Raw genomic sequence first — 8,866 nt, forward strand, 5'->3', positions numbered from 1 at the left:
CAGTCCCAGACCTTGAAATCCCATCTCCCCATCACTGTTTAGCATTGCCTTTCTGCTTAAGACCCCATTTGAACTGTAAAGAGTAGTTGGGGGGATTTGTGGTTCTTTCAGATAAAGAGCGCCGCAAGTCGGTTGTTTGAATCTCAGGCCAAAGGCTACAGTCCTGGGCCCCAGTGTTTCTGCCTCTGCGCACCACTTTGTGTTATTACCAGCGGCTCAAAACTCAAACCCAAGCCGATGATGGAGTCCGCAAAATGGTCACCCCGTCTCCAAAGTCTCCAGCTCAGAGGCTTTTTGATGATAATAACATTTGGTGGCTTCATAATGAGCCATTGTCTGTTGGGTGCTCTGTATGTTAGGTGAGGAATGCATGGGCTCGAATCGATTTTTGGACAGTTTGGAGGTGTTATTAAATCCCTAAAATCAGATTGGATTTCAAAGAGAGGCGTCTGCACGTATTTGCACTGGAACGGCTTTTCTTCTGACGCCCACAGTTCGCGTGTTGCCGTTGTCCGTGACCTTTTTCCTGCTGTCTCCAAATGAAACACGATTCCCTTTGCTCTGTATTTATTTGATGTGCTGATTCTGCTGCCCAGGCAGAGACAGAGGAGAAGAAGAATAGAAAAAAAAGAGACAGAAAGGAGAGAGGAGTGTCAAACCAGCAGGAATTTAGTCTTTCAGCACAAAGCCTTTGTAGAGCGTGTTGTTTCTGGATGAAGTGCACAGAGGAAACATAGCTATTACAACACAGCATCTTCAGCGCATGCCTGTACATCTAAGGAAGTATGCGAAAGGGTGGTTTGCATGGTGTTTGTAATTACATTGCCTCTCCTCTCATTGACAGTGTCTGGGGTTTTGCACATTAAAGTGCATTATTATTATTGCATAGTTTTAAAAAAAGAAAAGGTGCCGAGGGTTTTCGTGTCTCTGGGAGCATCCAACCCAAATGAAAGTACTTTGTACATCATTTCCAACCACTTACAGAGACAAGTTGTAATAGCAGGGACTGTATGTGAACATGGCTGCTGCTCAGTATTCAAGTTTTAGGTAGGGACGTGGTACTGAGCGCCTGAGTCTTTAAATTTCAGGTAGATCAGCTGGTGTCTTTGATCAAATTTAAAAGAAAACTTTCATCGATCCATCACAGATTAGCTTAAAAAAAAAGTTGGCGTGTTTCATGGCCAGTGAGTGTTGTAAAAGCACCCGGCACACATCCTCTCGTCTTAGCCAGAAAAAAAACCTCTTTCTGGGCCGTGAGCGTGCATAAATCGTTTCAAAAGCAGAGCAAGATTTTAACATTCCATCTTTGGCTGCTGTACACAAATTCATTCTCATGTAAATCTGAGACGGTCAGATGGGAGGCATTTGATGAACTAGTCTTACAGACGCTGACAGTGCAACACTGGTTTAAAAAAATCTTGATAGTTGTTAATAAGTAATAATAATAACAGTTGCTGAATAATTTGTTTCCTAAACATTGGTTGTGCTCTCGCATTGCTTCAACGTTAGCTACTCATACATTTATGTACAGTCACCATAAACCATTACCTACTTACATATGTTCAGTATGGGACCATTTTGAAGACCTCATAATCGTGTCCTTGTTGCACCATTTCTCCAGGAATTTTATTTCGTTTCCATGTCTCTTTACTCGTAATGCCCAAATATAAACTCAACTGCCGCTTTATTATGTACATCTGACCTTGAGAAGTGCCTTAATTCTTCATGACTGGAGGTTCTGGAAACATGACATGACAGCATCTCTCACTTGCTGCAGCTGACTCTATTGGATTGAGATTTCCGGACTTTGAAGGCCGTTTGACTAACATGAACTCAGTGTCATGTTCAAGAAACCAGACTGAGATGATTTGAGCTTTGTGACATGGTGCGTTATCGTGCGGGACGCAGAAATCAGAAGATCGGCACACTGTGGTCATAAAGAGATGGATATGATCACCAAGAGTGCTCAGGCAGGCTGTGACGTTTAAACGATACTTATTTGGTACTAAGAAAAAAATCCCCCACTACATTCCACCACAACCAGCAGTGTGAACCATTGATATAAGCCAGGATGGATCCAAGCTTTATGTTGTTTACTCCAACTCCACTACTCTAACCCTACCATTGGCATTTTGCAGCAGAAATCGCGACTCATCAGACGAGGCAACATTTTTCCAATCTTATCCAGGTGAACTGTAGCCTCGGTTTCATTATATTATGGCAGGAGTGGCACCTGGTGTGGTCTTTTGCAGTCCATCTGCCTCAAGGTTCAACATGTTGTGCGCTCAAAGATGCTCTTTTGCATACCTCAGTTGTAATACGTGCATAGCTGAGTTACTGTTGCCTTCCTATCACCGTGAGGCGGACCTCTCTGACATCAACAGGGCATTTTCTCCCAGAAAAACTGCTGTTCGCTGAATATTTTCTCTCTTTCACACCATTCTCTGTAAACTCTAGAGATGGCTGTGTGTAAAAATCCCATTAGATCAGCAGTTTTTAAAATACTCATGCCAACCATGCCACAATCCAGTTGATTTGTTCCCGTTCTGATGCTCATTTTGAACTTCAGCATGTCTAACATGCCTAAATGTGTTGAGAAGCTGCCCTGTGATTGGCTCATTAGATATTTGCATTAATGAGCAGTTAAACAGGTGTACTTACTGAAGTGACAGTGAGCCTGTATAAATTCAGCTTGATTTATAGTTGCGCCTTATGAGGTTGCAGGTTGCAACCGAGCCGACACATGTGGTATTTATTAGCAGCTGTTTCCTGAACCTGCGCCTGCTGATGGGTATTTGCTTCAAATGGTAACAATATCTGCGTCCTCTTTTTACCTTTACATCAAAAAGAGATGTTTTACGCCCGGATATTGTCTCCTGGGTGATGTATTTTACTGTAAACACGAGAACTGACAGAAGTAGGTGCAATATTTAGAAAAAAGTTGGAGATCAAGCCACATCTGGTTTAGCCTCTGCATAAAGATCATCTATAAAAATTGTCAAACACCCACTCCCGAGTCTGTCATTAGAAAGAGGGCTGCAGACGCGGTTAGACAATAAGACAGGCACTTTGTTTGAAGCATACGGAGCCATTAAGGTTGGCTGTAGATCTAAAGGTTAATGTGTTCTTGGGCTTATTTAGCAGAAGCCCGTTTTTCTCATTTACACCCAAATAGGCTCCAGCCATAACCTTTCCTTTAATCTGTGTTATTACTCGGACATAGTTTCACTCTAATTGATTGTCCACCAACCAAATTACCTCCATAATTGTGCTTGTGTAAATACAAGCCATGAATGTCATTTCCACAGAGCCGACATGGCCCCATTAAGGATCAAAGCCCTCGCTTCCTCTCGGCTATCTCCACATCAGACAAGCGGACTGTTATGTGACAACAGTGAAGGGCAGTTAGGCAGCTCCAGAGGTTTCCACTCATCCACCGTCTTCTTCCTTGCTGCTGCTGCTGCCTCCGCCGCTGCTCGCGGCTGATGTGTGACGCTCGTTCAGCTGAGATTCCGGCTGATTTTTAACGGGGCTCGCTTCAGCTGGAGGTTTTGGTGTTTCACTGTCTTAATGAGGGGTTTTCTCGAGTGCACAGGAATTTTAAATGCCGCCGCAGCCGAGATCAAAAGTGCTGCATGTCACTGAATCTGAAATGATGGTGTTTCTCTGTGCAGATGAACCTTAAACTGTTCTTTTCTGTATGTGTTTTACCCCTTTAGGATATCAGAGAGGTTATTTGAGGACATTCAGTAGCTGGCAAACCTAACAGGCTGCTGTGTGTGCGTGTATATACCTTAGTCTCAGCACTTGTGACAACTGTACATCAGTGTGTGATTGACAAACTCGCTGCTCGTGTGTGTGTGTGTGTGTGTGTGAGATCATACGTGCAGCTGGGTCTTTTTATAGAGCTTCATTGTGAGTCAGACCCTAGGAGGCCGGCGTTTGGCTGCTGTACACTGCTTGCATAAATAAACCTGTTTATCGCCAGCACTTCTGTCTCTCTCACACACACACACACACACACACACAACGCCTTCAACACGTTTCACTTACGCTGTTTATTCTGTCTTCCATCTTGTTTTTTTACCTTTGTTGATTCTGTATTTATGGCAGTGATCCCACACCCCCCCCCCCTTCCCCAACCTACTCCACCTCCCCTCCTTTTTTCCTGGGCCCTTGTCACTCAAACGCAACAGGAGCTATGAAAAGGATATGCCGCTGTGTGATCTCAGAAAGAAGTGGGTTACAGGCTGGAGTGAAGAAGGCACAGCAGGTTGTGTTTGTGTGATTGTGACACGGATCTGCCGTCTGGGCTGATCGTGTGGGTTGAGCAGAGGGACAGACGTCCATGCATTCAAGACAGTGTGGGAGGTTTTGTCTGTACCACTTGCCCTATGTCTCTGTCTGGGTATGCGGTATATCTGTCTCGCTCTTTCTTTTTATCTTGCTCAGCCTCTCTGCCTAAAGTGATAATGGGTCAGTAGACACTGGCAAAACTAGCACTAATCACTTGAAAATGCATCTGTTTTTGTTTTCTTTAGCCATTCAAACTTTTGCAGGCTTTTGGATTTTCTCTGTGCTGTCATGGTGCTCCCACGGTCCTCGGGGGATGACTGGCATGGCAGGGCTGTTAGCTCATCTAGTTGGTCTATAAAAGCTCTTCCATCACCTTATATTGAATCTACACCTTCCTCATCCTCACAAGTACTTTGTGTACTCTGACGCTGCTGACACCATCGCACCATTCATGTTTAAATAAGGTGCACATGGCACATTAATCCTAAGCAATAAAGCTTATAGAGAAGCACATGCCCCGCCCCTTTTTTGTCTTGTTCCATCTGTTTTAGTTTTTCAGTTAATGCAAAATATCTAAACAGCCCATCACATGGCAGCTATTCAGTGCATGTAGGCATGTAAACATGGTGGAGATGACCTGCTGAAGTTCAAACCGAGCATCAGAATGGGGAAGAAAGGTGATTTAAGAGACTTTGAATGGTGGTCTGAATATTTAAAAACCTCTTGATGTACTGGGATTTTCCCACCCATCTCTAGGGTTTACAGATACCAAAAACAAAGAAGATATCCAGTAAGCAGCACTCCTCAGAGTGACAATGCCTTGTTGATGCCAGAGGAGAATGGCCAAACTGATTGGACGGCAACAGTAACTCAGTCATTACAACTGAGGTATGCAGTAAACCATCTCTGGATGTACAGCATGGCAGACCTTGGAGCAAATGGGCTACAGCAGCAGAAGAGCTGCCTCTTCTGTTAGCTAAGAACAAGAAACTACAGTTTAGGATCCATGTCTTTTTGTCTCAACTGTCCAGGCTGCTGCTGGTGGTTTAATGCTGTGGGGGAGATTTGTTTTGGCACACTCTGGGCCCCTTAGTGCCAACTGAGTATTGTTTAAACATCAAACCTACATGAGTATTGTTGCTGTCCATGTCCATCTCTTTATGACCACGGTGAGCCCATCTTCTGATGACTGCTTCCATCAGAATAACAAAGCTCAAATCATCTCAAACTGGTTTCTTGAACATGACCAAGAATTCACTGTACTCAAATTGTCTTCACAGTCACCACATCCCAAACCAATAGAGCATCTTTGGGATGTGGTGGAACAGAAGATTCCCATTGTGTGCAGCCGACAAATCTGCAGCAACTGTGTGATGGTGTCATCTCAATATGGAGCAAAATCTCAGAGGATTGTCTCCGCCGACTTGTTGAATGATGATGAATTAACGCAGTTATGAAGGTATAAGACAAAAGAGCCAGACATTAGCATCCAGACATCCATCTTTTTGAATTATGTCATAATGTTATTGTTAAATTATGAAACTAAAAGGAGACCCAGAACTGTTGAGATAAAATTTTATGTCAGTTGGTTTTCAAAGCAGAAATTGGGCTTCTTTTAGTTTTGTCATTAATTAAAAAAAGTAGTTTCATAACATTTTTCCATCTTTTTTTTTTTTAAATTAAATAGTTTTGATGTGCTTGTTAGTAGCTGCAGTCCTAAAAGGGGATGTCTAAGTATCTCAACCTTGATCTGATTGTCATGTGTATTTGGCTGCATCTGACGGATGAACAACATCAGATTTTTCTGGGAGTTAACAAAACAAACAGCTCAAACTCCAAGTCTTCTTGTTAAGCGACACTCTTTGAGCATTTGAGCCCTCATCGTAGCATGCCCCCGTTGCCATGGCGCTCACTCTGTTGATACGTCACACCCTTTTAATGGAGGAACAGGAAGTGGGGATAAAGATAAAATCTGGCATCTGATGAATGGACGAGCAAGTTAATCACCTTCACAGGTCAGGGAAGGGGGGGAACCCTACATCTCCAAGTCAGGAAGGAGGAAGACGGGGTTAAAATGATAAATTAGGGATGAGTGGGGGGGGTTAGGTTAAGACTGATTCAGAGACGGATCACTGTCCTGTCAAGCATGGCAGAACTGGGGCGTCCAGCTTGTGAAGTGTCTGCATGGTGCTTCAGTGCAAGCAGCAGAGGAAATGAAAGTCATTACTGTCAGTGTGGAGTGAGCTTCATGGCCCAAACGGGATTAGACAGTGCATCCGACATTGTTTCTATACATTGTTAGACTTAAAAGTCAAGCGCAAAATGGGATTAAAACGAGGGGAAAAAAACCAATAAATAACCTCCAACGCCGCCCCCCCCCCTTGCCTCTTTTATTTCTTCTCTGTCTTCCCTACCTACCAGTTCCCCACCTATTTCATAGTCTTTTCTCTTTCACCTGTCTCACTTCCCCTTTTCTGCTCTCTGGGATACGTTTATCTTTCCCTACTTCTGTTTTTTTCACATACTCCTCCCCATCATCATAATTCACACGTAGGCGCAGACTCCCACTCGCACTTTACATTCTCTGTTTTGCAAATAAAAAAAATAAAAATAATACATCCTTCTGGGGCCAATTGGTGCTTGAAATCCAACTTTACTCCCCTCAAACTGAACCCTTTCAAAAACAAACCCCCTCCACAGCTCGCTCTCTTTTTTCCCCTCCCTTCCTCCTCTTCCTCTTTCAAAACAGCCCCATAACAAACTGGTGAATTGTTGCCCTTCCTTAACTTTTAAGGGTATTATGCACCATGTCCAACTTCAAAGCCTGTCTTAACTCCACACTTTAATTGTATCTTCCCCAGCTCGCTGCATGCTATTTGATTCTGCTGACAACAGCACTTCTCCCACCGTTCTTCTCCATCCTTCTCCACCTTTACTCTTCTTGGTCCTTCCTTAAGTTGTGTGTGGACACCTTGCACCACCATCAACACTGCTGCACCTCTCTCATCAGCTTCTTGCTCCCTTTAGAGGCCATTGTCCCCCCGGTTGTCACCTGCTTTGAAGAGGTGGCCTCCATTTCCTCTCTCGGCAGTCGCTTGTCGCCTGGAGTGTGTACACACCAAACAAACTTGAAACAGTAACCCCCTGTCCTACATTGGTTAGCCTCTTTATCTGTTCTCTCTCTCCCTCTCTGTCTGTGAGAGCTGACTTACACCTCATGGCCCTGGTTGATAATTGCCGTAAGCTTCCCTCTTGGTTTCATTTTCCATTGTCCTCCCCCAAATTCTTGGCTCTGGCTTGAGATAAAGGGATGAGTACTTCAAAGGGGTCTGCAAAGAGTTTAACCCTGAGCCGAAAAGGAACAGCACACAATACTGTAATTGAGAGCAGTTAGTGATCACAGAGCTTCTGCGCAGAGAGGACAGCACCGGTGGACTCGCACACACGCACACACTCTTAGTGTTTATAGCTACAGCTGAAATGGCCATCAGCAGTTGGGACAGCCCAAGGCTACTCATAACCCATCCATAAAAAAAGAAAAACTTTCCTGTTCTCTGAAGTTAAATTCAGTTTTATTTATATGGCGCCAAATCACAACAATAGTTTATATTGTAAGGCTAATACAATAACACAGAGAAAACCCCAACAATCAGACGACCTCCTATGAGCAACCGTTTGGCGACAGTGGGATGGAAAAACTCCCTTTTAACAGGAAGAGGAGAGGGAGAAGTAAGCCATCTGCTGTGACCGGATCGGGGTGAGGGGAGGAAGATAAGATAAAAGATTCTGTGAAAGAGCCAGAGATTAATAATAAATAACTATTAAATGCAGAGAGGTGTATAAACACATAGAAGAAGAAACTCTCAGTGCCTCATGGGAAGCCTCCAGCAGGCTATGCTTATTTCAGCATAATTAAGGCAGGATTCAGGGTCACCTGATCCAGTCCTAATTATATGCTTTATTCAGGAAATTTTTAAGCCTAATCTTAAAAGTAGAGAGAGTGTCTCCCCAATCCAAACTGGGAGCTGATTCCACAGAAGAGGGGCCTGAAAGCTGAAGGCTCTGCCTCCCATTCTACTTTTAAATATCCCAGAAAGAAAGCCAGCACTCTAAGAATGAAGTGCTCTACTGGTGTAATATGGTACTATGAAGTCTTCAAGATAAGATGAGGCCTGATTATTTAGGACTTTGTATGTGAGGAGAAGAATAAAGTAAATTTAAAGTTGATTCTGGATTCAACAGGGAGCCAATGAAGAGAAGCTGATATGGGAGAAAAATGCTCTCTCTCTTTGATTTGTCAGAATGTTTTCCATCAAATATGAGTTAAGGTGAAGTATTGAGATCCATGTTGCGCATGGAGAGAAAAAAGCAGTCAACATTAAAGAAGTAATGGGCTTACACCTGATTTATGTGACTCCCCCTCCCTCCCAATCCAACCATCTCTATTTATAGAGCTCTTTGTAGCAGGTCTGAATTTGACCTGTCCCTGTAATAATATCTGCCCATAAAGAGAGACAGTTACATCCCATAACCTCTCCCCTTGAAGCCTCTCTTTTCAAAGATCTTTTTA

This window comes from Oreochromis aureus, linkage group 4 (genome assembly GCF_013358895.1).
Source record: "Oreochromis aureus strain Israel breed Guangdong linkage group 4, ZZ_aureus, whole genome shotgun sequence".
NCBI lineage: Eukaryota > Metazoa > Chordata > Actinopteri > Cichliformes > Cichlidae > Oreochromis > Oreochromis aureus.